Raw genomic sequence first — 15,584 nt, 5'->3', positions numbered from 1 at the left:
TTTAACTTTTGAACAGGTTGGATTTCAAATAAACATTACGGTGGGCCTTAGGATAGTTTCAATGGTGGGAATCACTCTCCCCACTGTTTTCTATAGTGGGGTCCACTATAGCTTTTTATTCGCATCATTCTTTGGCTCATGCCCTAAAATGATATCTCAAAACGGATGGACGGTGTGGATACAACACATACATCATAGTGGGGCCCACAGAACTTGGTGACGTCACTTCTACTCAACCTGTCAGTATCTAATCCGCATCCCGTCAACACAGAGCTAGTGTAGATACATGTCGTGCAAATACGAGCGAAGACGCGCCTTGAGCTCCGAGTTGTACAAACGGCTCAAATGAGATCAAAATTACATGGGCCCCATAATGATGTATTTATTATATCCATACCGTTTATCAATTTTTCGTGATCATTTTAGAACATTTGAAAAAAAAATAAAAAAAATTTGAATCATATCTAAAGCTCAAATGAACCACACCGAAAATAGCAGCGAGGATGATGATTTTCACTTTTAAAAAATCCGATCCGAATCGTACCCAACTTGATCTGACTCAGTTCAGGTTAGGCCAACCATGCATTGGATTGGTTTGGGTAAGATGTTCTGGACTCGGTCCCAGATCGAATCAGGTTCGGGTAAGCCCATATAAATTTCGGACCGAATCGAGTTGGAGCCAATCTGAACCGACTCAGTCCGATGCCCAGCTCTACTCTCCACATTACTTTCGGCTCGGGGAACAATCATGACTCAGGGAGAGTGAGTCGAAACGGATCGAGCCTACAATATTCTTCCACTCATGCACAAGCAATGATACATTAGCGGTGGATCGCATCCCGCTCCTTACCCAAATCGGTCCAGCAGGAGCTCTGTGGAGCCCACCCTGATGTATACATTGTATCCATGCTGTTCATCCATCTTTTCACAAAACTTTATAATATAATCCAGAAAATGAGGCATATCCAAGCCTCAAGTGGACCACACTACAGGAAGCAGCAATGATAATGACGACCACAGTTGAAACCTTCCTAGGGATCACCATGACCTTTATTTTCCATCCAACCTGTTCATAAGGTTACATAGACATAGATGAAGGGGAAAAACAAATATCAGCTTGATCCAAAACTTCTGTAGCTCCCAAGAAGTTTTTAATTATGGCCATTAAACCCCCACTGTGTGGCCCACTTAAGCTTTCAATCTGCGTAATTTTTTTAATTTATCCTTTAAATGATCTGAAAAAATGGATGAACGGTTTAGATAAAACCTATACATCATGGTGGGCCCCACAGATCCTGGACGCAATCCACTTCCTGATACATTCCGGTACATACTGTTTGTACCTTCATGCGGTGGGAATTTGATTGTAGGCTAAAGTGGGCCCACCTATGGCCAATTCTGACCATTGGATAGAAGGTGACTTCGGTGATGGATTGCATGTAGCCCAATGTCACCCTGATCATGTTATCAAAACCATTCAAATAAGGACCATCGAGATGGATAGGGTAGATGTTTAGCCTTATTAATAATTGTACGGCTGTGATTATACATTCATGGTATGATCCCAAAAATGAAGTTGATCCAAATCTCAAGTGGACCGCACAGTGTTGATTGAACGCCCACCATTAAAAACATCTTGGGCCTACAAAAGTTTTGGATGAAGCTGATATATTTTTTCCCTTCATCCAAGTCTGTATGACCTAATCAACAGGTTAGATGTCAAATAACCATTACAGTGGGCCCTAAGAGGATCACTACTGTTTTCCCATGGTGTGGTTCAATTGAGATTTAGATCTACCTCATTTTTTGGATCAAACCATAAAATTATCTTTCAAAATGTATGGACGGCGTGGATAAAACATATACATCATGGTGGGGTCCACATAGCACCGACCTCACTAGCCAAACCCTTTCCCAGGTATGAAGGCTTTTTGTCTACTTGCACATGGGACAGGTGGGCGTTGATCGTGACTGCCTAAATCTGGGCCACTACCGTGTAAGAGACAAACTCAAATCTGAACGTTGTACTGTTTGGACCGTCCAAAATGTCTGACATTGCAATTTTGTCTTGGCGCAGTTACATTTTGGCTCACTTCCCTCTTTAACCGTCTGAAGGCTACCTGCGGATGAACGGTTTTACAGGTAACTTTGCTCAAGGCCCATACATGGTGGGGCCCACATCCAAAACCAGTATAGAATGGAGGTGGCTATGAATCTAGGGTGGATTGTGGTGTACTTCCAATTTAAAGATTTAATAATTATGACATTTTTAAAGTCACATTTGATGCCATTTCCTTGCCAAGGCAAACCAATGGCTAGTTTTGGTGATAAGGTATCAAATATAAATATTACCTAAAGAAGTTAGACATGAATCATATGATTGGGTGATTAAATATCAAACTGCCAAAATATTTAAAAATAAATTAATAAAATTAATAAAAGTGTCTAAGAATTTAAAAATAATATTTTCAAATAAATAAATACCTACTAAACTAGTAAAATATTGCAAATTTTACAAAAGTTGCAATACTAAGATATAAGTCCTACAACATTTAAACAAAAATTTACTAACTTTGATGAAAGATAAAGTCAATCGTTAACGCCATATAATTTAATATAATATACGAACATTATTAATATTTTAGTTTAAAATGTTATTAATGGTATAAATAATAAAAAGGCTATTAGATAATAAGTGTTGGTCTAATGTAATAAGGTAAATGAATATCTGTTGGGGGAAAAATATGATAAGTCAATAAGTCGGTTTATGGAATGGACCAACTCTACTGACATGGCCCGAACTCACCAGGTGTCGAGCCTATCCGAGGCCCGCATGTCCGGAGCCATAAGGCAAGATCTCTAAGGAGGTTGATACACCTTTGAGGGCACTCAAAGGGTCCCTCGCACCAACCTAATTCATGGGTCAGCTATCAATCAAGCACAGGCCGACCAAACCTTGGCTTAACCTCAATTTGGTTTATCTTCTACATTGGCCAAGGGTCGACTGTCAGTTAGTGATATGCCGAGTATGGGTCGACTATATTTCGGTTGATAGCCGATCAAAGGTCATCCATCCACAGTCAACTACAGTTCAGCGGAAAGCGAGTCGACGAGCGTAAGTCATCCGCATGTACTAATACTTTGAGATCAGTTGACGATCGGCTGAGCTCCGTCAATCATTCTCATCTAGACGCTTAGAGCCGAGCCAAGGAGTTGGCATGATATTAAGATCCTCCTCCGAGATCCTCAGAGAATAACATCCGATTCCGAAAATCCAAGAGATCGAAGATCTTGGGATCGTCATAGACAACAATCGATCCCCTTTAGGGAAAGTTCTATACGCCATGGGATTACGTTGCCTCTATAAATAGAGAGCTCACCTACACTGAAAGGTACGAGACATCCATCTCTCACCTCAAAACTTTCGTCGTTAGATCCAGATTTCAAGCCTGACTTAGGCATCGGAGGGTCCCCTGAACTAGCTAGGGTCTCCTTTGTCTTTTACTTATGTAGGCACCAGGTACTCGAGTGTGAAAAGGGGGGTGAACCGAAAACTGCATCAACAGATTGGTGCCGTCTGTGGGAACAACATTACAAGTCGTGTTCCACACTATCAACGCACTACGAGTTGCCATGGCAAGAGAGAAGAAGAAAACCCAAACCCTTCCAGAAGAAGTTCCAATCGCAACCTTGCAACCGGTGGAATGCAGACCACGAACCGTGGACCGACCAGAATGACAAGAGAGCTGTCAAGGCTCTCTGGCTAATCGAGCCACCTCTAGTCCATCCAAATATGGACAGCGGAGGGAGTAAGCGACATGACTCACTGGAAAGAGAAGTCGGAGATATGAGGGTCGACATGAACTACATGAAGCAGATGCTAGAATGGATATAGCCTCCGCAAATGCAGCAGCCCAATCCGGGGAAAGAGCGGTCGAGCGACGTCCAACAGTTCGTCAATACTCAACCGTTTGCCCCCTGTGCCGCTCCCCAGCCGAGCCAGCATCAAGGGCCTCCCGAGCCCGTTCCGACTCACGTCTCAGAAACGGCTCCGCTACCCGCTTCCGACCTTCGGCATGAGATAGATCAGATGAGACGCAACCGATCCCCGGCCGAGGGAACGGCGGATAGCGAAGCACCCTGGAAGGTTGCGTTCCTAGCTCTGAAGAAAGATATTACAGACATGAAGCAAAATCGGATGAACAATGCATCCGGGCTGGAAGAGAAAGAATCACCATTCGTGGCAGACATAATGTGTGCTCGGCTCCTAGATATGTTTCGCCTGGCTCAAATTGCGTCATATAATGGGAAAGACAACCCTACTGAACATATTGAGTCCTTCTGGACTTATATGGAGTTACATGACACCTCGGATGAGGTAATGTGTCGCACTTTCTCACTCACTTTAACCGATGCTGCCCGACTCTAGTTTAAACAATTGAAACTGAGGTCCATTAGCTTGTTCAATGATCTTAGCGAGGCCTTCGTCACGAACTTCTAGGGGGCAAGAAAAGGCTCAAAGCCTCGGCCCATCTCAACAACGTGATCCAGAAAGCTGGAGAGCTCCTCAAAGATTACATTCAACGTTTCAACCTCAAGTCATCACAGGTCCGAAAACATTCAGACGAAACGGCCCTGAAATCCATTATGCAGGGGGTAAGAGACAAGCCATTTCTTTCTTCCCTAGATAAAATTCCTCCATCCACTTTGGTAGAGTTCATGGCCCGATCTCAGAAGTACTCTAATGCCGAGAAAACTAGAATCTTACAAGAAGCGGTTCAGAACAGAAGCTCCTCGGCTAAGGGATCGACAAAGAAGGACACCGAATCAGTCGACATCAGCAAAAAGCATAAGGAAGATCAGTCTCGAGATGAGTGAAGGTTGAACAAACGATCAGATAAAAAGTTCACCAACTACACTCCACTCAATAAGCCCTAAGAACAAGTCTTGATGGAGATAAAAGGTGAACAATTTGTCAACTGACTAAATAAGTTGCGAGACAATCTTGACCGACGCAACAAGAACAAGTATTTCCACTTCCATCACGATCATGGGCATAAGACGAGTGACTGCTACATCTAGAACAGGAAATTGAAAGGCTCATTCGCGAAGGCCATCTCAGTGAGCACGTAGACTAAGGAGCCAACAAGGTCGTCGCACTAGAAGAATGCCTGAGTGAAAACCGACCACTAGAAGAAATCCGAACCATCGTCGGTGGTCACAAGGGTGGAGGCGACTCAAACAACGATTAAAAAAACCCATGCGAGAAATTTGAGTCGGCCCGAGTCTGAGATCATGGTCTTAGCTCGGCCCTCGAAGGAAAGGAAACTGGAGAAGTATAGCGTGACCTTTACTGAGGTAAACACCCGAGACATCCATCATCCACATGACGATGCTTTGGTCGTCACCGTCACATTACTAATCGCAAACTCTTTAGGGTCCTCGTCGATACAGGGTCATCTACCGGCATGCTATTCACTCAGGCATTCGATAAAATGAGCATCGAACGGTTCACATTGCGGCCCGTCTGAAGTCCTTTAATTAGATTCTCGAGCGGACAAGTTTCACTCGAGGGAATCATTCAGCTTCCACTCACTGCCGGGGACGTGCCGAACCAAGCAACAGCTATGGTTGACTTCATTATAGTCAACCAATCTTCGGTCTACAACGATATTCTTGGTCATCCTTCGCTTTGTCTGCTCTGAGCTATAATTTTAACGTATCACCTTTCAATGAAGTTCCCGACCGAGTCAGGAGTTGGAATCGTCAAGGGAGATCAGCACGACGCACGACATTGCTACACCACCGCTTTAAAAGCTCTATTCGAAGTAGCAATGATTGAGTCCCTAGACTCGTATGACGAAACTCGCGAATGAGGAGAACCGGTAGAAGACCTTGTCTAGGTCCCTCTGGATGAGTCTGATCTCTCCAGAACTATTCGAGTTGGCTCGTCCCTGACTTCGCCACTGAGAAAGAAGTTGGTAGCCTTGTTGCACTGATATGCCGATGTCTTCGCATGGTCATACGAAGACATGCCTGGGATCGATCCTTCGATCATCACTTATCGCCATAACATTGATTCGACCTACAAGCCGATCCGACAGAAGCAGCGTGCCCTCGGCCCTGAGAGGTATGTCGTCATCGAAGAAGAGATCACCAAGCTCCTCAAGGCCAAATTTGTCGAAGAAGTGTACTACCCCGATTGGGTAGCTAACATCGTGCTCATCAAAAAAGCCAACGGGAAGTGTCGGGTTTGCGTAGATTACACCGACCTAAACAAAGCCTGCCCGAAGGACAGTTTTCCTCTCCCTAGGATCGACTAGTTAGTCGACAGTACTGCGAGGCATGAATTACTTGGTTTTATGGATGCTTACTCAAGATATAACCAAATTGCAATACACCCCTCTGATAAATCAAAAACCAGCTTTGTCACCAACAAATGTCTTTATTGTTACCGAGTGATGTCGTTTGGATTAAAGAATGCAGAAGCGACCTACCAAAGGTTGGTCAATAAGATGTTCGCTTGACAGATAAGGCAAACAATGGAAGTATACATTGACGACATGCTCGTCAAGAGCATCAAAGCAGCCGAGCATATTGCCAATCTGGAAGAGATGTTCCTCGTCCTCCAGAAATATCAGATGAAGCTAAATCCCAACAAGTGTGCGTTCGGTGTAAGCTCGGGTAAGTTTCTCAGCTTTCTGGTCAATCAGCGAGGAATCGAGGTAAATCCGGAGAAGATCCAGGCTCTACTCGACATGGACTTGCTAAAGACAATTAAAGATATTCAGCAGCTAACCAGACGAGTTGATGCGCTTAATCGCTTCGTGTCCCGAGCCACAAATAAATGTCTTCCCTTCTTCAAACAGTTGAAGGGTCAGCAGATGGTGAACTGGACAGAGGAATGCGAGATAACCTTCCAGCAGTTGAAATAGTACTTGCGATCGCCACCACTACTCTCTAAGCCCGAGCCAGGTGAAACACTGCTGATCTACTTAGTAGCATTTGATGCAAATGTAAGCTCGGCTCTGATTCGTGAGTATGAGAGGAAATAGTTCTCAGTTTACTATGTCAGCAAAGCACTTGTCCCAGTAGAAACAAGATATCCGACCTTGGAAAAAATGGCCCTTGCGCTGGTTACCTCTTCCCGATGACTACAGCCATACTTTTAAGCTCATTCAATTATTGTTATAACCGACCAATCATTACGACAGATACTCCAGAAATCAGAAGCATCTGGACGCCTCACCAAATGGACGATCAAGCTAAGCGAATTTGACATTCAATAAAAACCCCGAGTCGCAATTAAAGGCCAAGCAGTGGCCGACTTTATCGTTGAAGTCGCACAGTAGTCTGAGCCAATCGTGACCGATCCTCACCAGGTCGATCCACCTGATGGCTCAGTCAATGCTTAGAATTCGAACAAGTCCATTTCGATTGCCCCTCCCGCCCAACCCCATTGGCGCCTTTATGTTGACGGTTCATCTAACTCCAAAGCAAGCGGGGCAGGGGTCATCCTGAAAACTTCCAATCACACATGCATGCAGTATGCCTTGAGACTCGGATTTTAAGCTTCCAACAATACAGCGGAATATGAAGCATTGTTCCTCGGACTCCATTTAGCAGCCAGCTTAGGGGTCACTCACCTCAATGTATACAGTGATTCACAGTTGGTCGTTAATCAAATAACTGATGTCTACCAGACTAGGAAAGAGCAGCTGAAAGCTTAACTCCAGAAAGCAAAGGAACTTATTGGCGGTTTTCAACACTGTGCCGTCATCCAAATCCCTCGGGTAGAGAATGCTCAAGCCGACTTACTGGCTAAGCTCGCTACAACTGACAAAGGTAACATCCCCAGGTCCGTCTCGATCAAGTACGTTGTTAGGCCGAGCATCGATGAGACCGAAGCTGCAACCGTACTCCCAATTGATTTGGGACCATCTTGGGTTGATCCTATCATTCGTTACCTCAAAGCAGACGAGCTACCAGAAGACCGAACCGAGGCCCGACGACTGAAGATCCGAGCCGCTCGTTACACCTTACTCAACGGGATACTATGCAAGAACGGGTACTACATGCCTCTACTATGGTGCTTGCGACCAGACGAGGGCAGATACGTCTTGAAGGAGATACACGAAGGCATCTCCAGAATCACTCTGGAGGATGATCCCTGGCTCATAAAGTAATATGGCAAGGGTATTACTAGCCAACTATCCAGCTTGATGCCCGGAAACTCATCCAGAGTTGTGATAAATGCCAAAGGTTCTCGACTGTCCCTCGACAACCGCCTGAAGAGCTTACCCCTATGGCTGGCCCATGGCCTTTTAGTCAGCGAGGGATCGACATCATCGGACCTTTTTTCACAAGAAATGGTCAGACAAAGTTCGCCATTGTTACTGTAGACTACTTCACCAAGTGGGCAGAAGCTGAACCATTTGTCAAGATAACAGAGCAAAAAATCACCGACTTTGTTTGGAAAAACATCATCTGTCGATTTGGCGTGCCTTGGACCATCATCTCCGACAATGGGAAATAGTTCGATAATAAATAGTACCGAGAGATGTGTGAGAACCTCGTAATCAGAAACGTATATTCGTCTCCGCGTCATCCTCAGGCGATCAGCCAGGTCGAAGATGTCAACAAGATCATCAAACATCATCTCCAGACTAGACTCGACTGAGCCAAGGGAGCTTGGGCCGAGGAACTTCCAAAAGTTATATGGGCCTACCGAACTACAACCCAGACCGCAATAGGGGAGACCCCATTCTCCTTGACATATGGGTCAGAAGCCGTCACCCCGGTTGAGATCAGATTGCCGACTGCTAGAATAAGCTCGTTCGGTGAACAAGACAACCAAAAACTCCTGGCGATCGACCTCGATCTCCTAGAAGAACGTAGAGAACAAGCTCGACTCTGGATGATCATCCGTCAACAGCAAGTGTCATGATTTTACAATGCCCAAGTTAAAGTAAGAAGATTCCGAGTTAGGGACTTGGTCCTTCAAAGGACATTCCAAAACACTAAGGAGGTCGGCGCAGGCATGTTAGGGCTCATTTGGGAAGGTCCTTACGTGATTGCTAACACCATCCGACCTGGCACATACTGATTAGAAGACTTAACCGGCCAACTACTGCCTTACCCTTGGAATGTCAAGCATCTCAATATCTATTATCCCTAAGTCGATTAACAAACAAAGCATCGCTCGAGTTATATTACTGAACGTGCAAAAAATCTGTAACCATGTAAACCAGACAATTAAATGAAAAAAAAAGTATATTCATTGATCAGAATAAGATTTACATCAGGAGCGTATCATTATGTACATGGTATTACATTAATAGAGAAGGAAAGGCACAAAATACACAAGTGTCAAGGATCGGCGTGCTTGAAGTGCTTGAAGCTTAAAAAGGGAGCAGAAAGGAATTTTTCTTTACAAATTCAACTTCAAGGCTCGGACGCCTCATCAGGAGCCAACTCAGTAACAGCCTCAAAAGTTGCCTCAGGATTAACTATGACCGCCGAAGGACAGCTACAACCGACTCATCCTTGGGTTCAACATCCCCCTCGGCGCCCGTGTCACCAGATCTGGACTCGCTCTCGTCAAAGCTAGAGAGGTTGAGTTGAAGAAACCTCTCCCTCGTCAACTTTACGCACTCAGCGTAACCATCTCGGTAAAGACGATCTCGCTCCTCTGCGAAAGATTGGGATGAGAGAAAGGCTTCTACAGCCTCCGCTTGTCCCTACTCCCGTGTCTTATCCTGTGCAATGACAAGAGCGGCCTTAGTCTCCGTCCTGAGTCGGTTCGCCACTTCACAGTCTCGGACGTACTCTACATGGCATTTGTCGTATGCCACCTTAGCCTCTTCCAATCGCGAGGCTGAACGAGTATTCTCCGTCGCGGCCTCATCAAGGGACGCAATTGCCGAGGACAGATTGGCTGTTACAGTGGCAGATCGAGCCTCAGCGGTCGCCAGCCGAGCCTCAGCCTTATCCGCGTGCTTGTTGGCCTTGGACAGCTCGGCGCGGGCCTTCAGCGCACATGACGCAAACTGCAAAACAAAAATAAAAAGTTATCATCGGATGGAAAAGCCAAGCGAAGAGCAGAATTTGCCCTTACCTCAAGAAGCATCCTCGTCATCTTGGCGAGCGTCCGTTCCATGAAGGACTCAAAGAGGTCAGCAAAATCCTCCTCGGTCTTTTGGCAACTCGCCCAATGGAGAATCCCTTCGATGCTCCGAAGGAAGCCCATCCTTTCTCCCTCGGCCGCCTCCCTGCTGGGGAGCTCATCCCCTTCTACTTCCTCTCTCCTCTTAAGGACCTGTTCTGCAACAGGTCCTAGATCGGGAACCTCTCGAGGCTTGGATGGAGCCGCCTCCGCCACCTCCGTGACTTCTATGACGATCGGAGGAGGTTGGGCGACCTTCCCCTGGCTCTTAGAGGCCGCCCTCTTCCTCTTCGAGGGCTGAGTATCGACCCAAGGCTTGTCCCGAGGAGAAGCCTTTATCTTAGAAGGGGGACGAAGGGTCGGTCAAACCTCAAACATCTCTGCGTCAGAAGCAAGATTCAACAAGTGTCAGAAAAAAAAAAAAATAAATAAAACCTTAGAATGGGAATTATGCCTAATACTAATGCTCAGTTGTGGGTTATACCAGTCGGGGCCAAATCTAAGCCTGACTCAAAAAGACGCTCTGCTTGGAGAAGCCTTCTACAAGACCTCGTCTCCGAGTCCAGTGCTCTTAGATCCTTGATTCGAGCCTTCGATCTCGGTCCAACTCCTGAATGGTGCGCGGGGAGGACTGAAGGAGCACAGATGGTCAAAGGACACATTAAACAAGTTCAGCCAACAAGAAGGAAAAATAATGAACGCTAAGTTACCTGGCTCGGAAAAAGCCCGAGGAACAAAAGGCACAAATGGCTCCGACCCGACCATCTCCCAGCGACCACGAGCCTAGAACACCAATCCCTCCAGTATTTGTTGGAGGAAGGAGGGTCTGTTATCAGTGCTCCTCCTTTCTTCTGCTAAGAGCAGAAGTAATACCAACCGGGCTACTGAGGATTCGACCGCACTTGGTACAAATGGAGGAACTCGTTTATGGTCAGCGCTGGCTGATCCATCTCAGCCTATAAGACTGTACAACTGAACAAGTCCCTCCACCCGTTTGAAACTATTTGCCCCGGAGCCAAACCAAGAGAGCCCAGAAGACGCCGAGCGACATCCTGTAGCAGTAAACGGAGGTTGCACTATAGTGTGACCTGAAAAATCATGACCGCCCACATGGGGGTCGGTCGGGCAGTTCATTCGGCCGAGGAAGGCTAAGGCCGATAGAGTCAGGGATATGATATCCGACCCTGATCCGAAGCAGGTCATCCTCAGTCAAAACTGAGGGTACTGGCCCCCTCGATCCTTCCTCGGCCAAAGGTTTTTCAGCTGCGGCTTGTCGGCTTCCTCAACTTTGTCATCCCCATCCACATCAGGGGGGTTGGGTCTGCCTGGAGTAGTTTCTATTATTGCCCCCCACCTAAGAGACGAGTCAAACGTCCTAATAGATGCCATCGGCCTCTGCGTTGGGGACTCCATCACCCTTTGCAAATGCCGGAATGCGGCATTAGCACCGACCACCATCTCCGCCAGTAATGAGGGTGGTTCCGAAGTGGCCTAAAAGCTGCTCGTTTTGCCCTCGTCATTGTATACTCCATCTCGAGGGCTTACGGAGCCTGACATTGTTTGAAATTAAATGAAAGGGATGGAGAAAAATGCGCATTGGAGTTTGCGATGACGACCGGAAAACGTAAAGAGTGCAGAGAAAGCGAAAGGACAGAAAATAGGAGAAAAGAGGCGCAGAAATGGGGCCAATTCGGGGGCTAGGGTGATCCTTTTATAGCCATGCCACATGGCACCCACATTAAAGGAGAAGCTTACTCGACGCCCCCTTGAGCTCCCCAGTTTGACATGTGGCGCCATGCCACACGCTGTACGGTTCATCATCAAATGCCCCGCCATGTGTCCACCGTTCATTCACTCCACCGCCGAAACGATGAACTCATGCTCATGCAGCCTCGAGAACTGAACCGACCGGTGTTCAGGACGAGGCAGTCCACTTCGATATTCGAGCTAATCGTCATACCAACAATAACTGCTCCATCATAAGTTCGGACCATGCATAATTTGACCCAACACTGATGTATTCCATCGTTGGCTTGACTTTTCTTGTTTTAAAATATTAATTTAATAGTGAAGGATGAGGTGGATGGAGTTGTCTAATAAGTATAATTTTCAAGACAACAACTATTCATATTAGGCCATGCATATGGGGGACCAGATTTTCTCATTACATTGCCATCTGTCCTCTAGATATATGGCTCTACCACATCCGGACTACCCGTCTCTACCACATCTCCCTTCCTTTGTATACAAGTTTCCTCAATTGGGCATTTTGTTACCATATTTCATGGTTCATCACTTTATATATATGTTTCATCAACTTGGTAATGAATTAGGTTTCAATACATGGTTCAGTGATAGACGTTTTACATTTTAAAATCTAAATTTAAAAGGGCTAAGCAGATGAATGCATGTAAAATAATAATAATAATAATAATAATAATAATAAATAGATAAATAAATAATAACTGCCCATCGACTCTACTCTCATGTCAATTTTGCACAATATATTAAATGGTGTTGACTATTAAGTCATCCAAATGGCATGGTTACAACAAATCAAACTCCTAGATAGCAAAGCTAACTGCCCATGAAGCATAATGTAATGGAAGACTTTCACTAGGGAAATGTTATTAATTATTTTTACTATTATTTTATTCTTTACCAACTACTTGATTGTCATTAATTAGATTGTTGAGATTGCTTAATCAATCAAATTTTAGAGTTATCCTGTAGACCTACTATTTAAAGGGTCGACATGGTTGTACATCAGTGCCTTATGTGAGGAGGATGAGTCACTTTCATTTTTGAAGTGGAGCTAAACTAAAATATAAGCCTAGCACTGGGCTAGCCCGGGCCTAAACATAGGGTGGGCCAAGTTTTCTACGGCTGAGATGGGTCAAATTAAAATTTAACCTAGTCTAAGTTCCTTTAATATTAATGCTCTTATGATGTGGGTGGGTGTCTAGAGCAAGAACAAAGAAGCAGTGGATCCCCATTCCTACCATTAAAAACCATTGGCCATGATATACGAAGCATTTTAAAATGTGGGTTTTCCAATGCCTATTTGATCCTGCCGTCCTAGAAGGGGTCCTATGGAGCCCACTGTGATAAATGTGTTTTATCCATGCCGTTTATCTATTTTTTCAAACCATTGTAGGCTATGAGGAAAAAAAAAATGAGGAAAAAAAATGTTCAAGTGGACCACAAAAGGGAATGAATGCTCACCATTAAAAACTTTCATGAGGCTGCAGAAGTTTTGATTAATCTGATATTTTTGTTTTCCCTTCATCTAGGTCTATGTGACCTTATGAATATCTTGGATGGAAAATAAACCTCATGGTGGGCCTTGGGAAGGTTTCAACGGTGAGTGTCATTGTCACCATTGATTCCCATGGTGTGATCCACCTGAGCCTTGGGTCTACCTGCTTTTTGGGTTTATGACTTAAACCGATCTGAAAAAATTGATGGACGGCGTGGATAAAACACACACATCTTGGTGGGCCCCACCGACGCAGTCCACGTTCAAGATTTCCATTCTCTGTATTGTATAGGACGAGTGGAGATATGTGCACCGACAATCTGTGCACACTGAATTCGTACACTCTTTATCCTATGAACGGTCTCCTATGCTTTTGAAAAATCACGCAAATCTTATGACGGTAGCCCTTTAAATCTGGCTATTTTGCCCTTTCCCTTTTTAAGGGCAGTTCGTTTTTCAAGAGCCATTGACCAGAGATTGATAGCATCATCGAACCAAAGCAGCGTCTTTGAAATCAAGAGCAATCTGCGGATAGATAGATAATATGTGAAGTCAAGGCAATGTTTTTAAAATCGATACTACTGGATTCAGTCAGGTTGGTGCCTGACCAAGTTAGGCCAGGTCATGACCCTGGCCCACCTCAATGTATATGTTATATATCCATGCCGTCCATCCGTTTTTTCCAACTCATTTTAGATTACAGGACCAAAAATGAAACAGACCCAAATCTTATATAGACCACACCAAAGGAAATAATAATCATTGATTGCCCACCGTTAAAAACTTCCTAAGGTCCACTGTAATGTTTATTTTCCATCCAATCTTTTGATAAAGTCACAGAGAAATGGATGAAGGGAAAACAAAAATATCAGGTTGATCCAAACTTTCATGGCCCACAAAAAGTTTTTAATGGTCAATCGTCACTATTTCCTGTGGTGTGGTCCATCTGAGCTTTGGATCTACTTCATTTTTTATAAAAATACATAAAATGATCTGAAAAAATGGATGGACGGAGTGGATACGAAATATTGATATCTAAGTGGGGCCCATAATCACGATCCGACTGAATCCGGTAGCAGGACGCAATCTGCGTTATACAAAGGGTACGGAAGAGTTTTGGACCAAAATGAAGGGTAATATAGTAATTTAAGTGGTGAAGACTGAAGAGGTCTTCTGGCATACTTTCTTTTTACCGATTACACAATAATAGTTCACCACCTTTTTCTAATATGGTGCCGACTGTCTAACCGTTCACGTAGCAAAATTTCAAGGGAATCCAGACCGACCAAATCTATGAACCATCTATAAATATAGCATAATAAAAAATTCATATTGAGAAATGACATCAACCATATACCGCTGTGATTTGAAGGATATGATCCATTTACAAAGATGGATAGATGAACATGGACGTCCTGTGTAAGGACAACGAGTCACCACCTTTTAAGATGGTAGGCGGTCAACTTTTACGACTATTTCTCTACGTCTCACTTGCCACATGCATTGCACGTGTCAAACTCAATAGTATATGTTTGTCCGATTAAGGAGTCCGGAGCCCAACGTGACACGATGTTCCAATGTCTCGATTCAGACAATTTCCTGAGAAGCTTCTGGGCTTAAAATACACTGGACTCGGCCAAACCAAGTCAATGGGCCCCACAGAAAGCCTGACGGACGGTTCAGATCATTTGCCAGCCTTCTAATGGGCGCGGATTAGGTGAGGCAGGGACTGTGTGGCACACCTTGATGTATATGTTGTATATCCACGCCGTCCATCTGTTTTTTCAGATCATTTTAGTGCATGGTCCCGAAAATCAGCGAGACCTGAATCTCAGGTGGACCACACAGTAGGGATTGAATACTCGCCGTTAAAAACTTCTTGGGCGCGCGGATTAGGTGAGGCAGGGGTAACATTTTAGTGGAATGTAGGGCCCACCTCGATGTGTGTTGTATATCCATGCCGTCCATCCGTTTTTCCGGATCATTTTAGTGCATGGCTCCAATAATGAGGGAGACCCAAATCTCAGGTGGACCACACAGTAGGGATTGAATACTCACCGTTAAAAATTTCTTGGAGTCCACACAAGTTTTGGATCAAGCTACTATTTCGTTTTTTCCCTTCATCCAGTTTGGCAAATAAGCATCGCATTGGGCTCCAAA

The sequence above is a fragment of the Magnolia sinica genome, chromosome 19 (genome assembly GCF_029962835.1).
Source record: "Magnolia sinica isolate HGM2019 chromosome 19, MsV1, whole genome shotgun sequence".
NCBI lineage: Eukaryota > Viridiplantae > Streptophyta > Magnoliopsida > Magnoliales > Magnoliaceae > Magnolia > Magnolia sinica.
The sequence above is the reverse complement of the archived record's forward strand: the minus strand, read 5'-3'. Positions refer to the sequence as shown.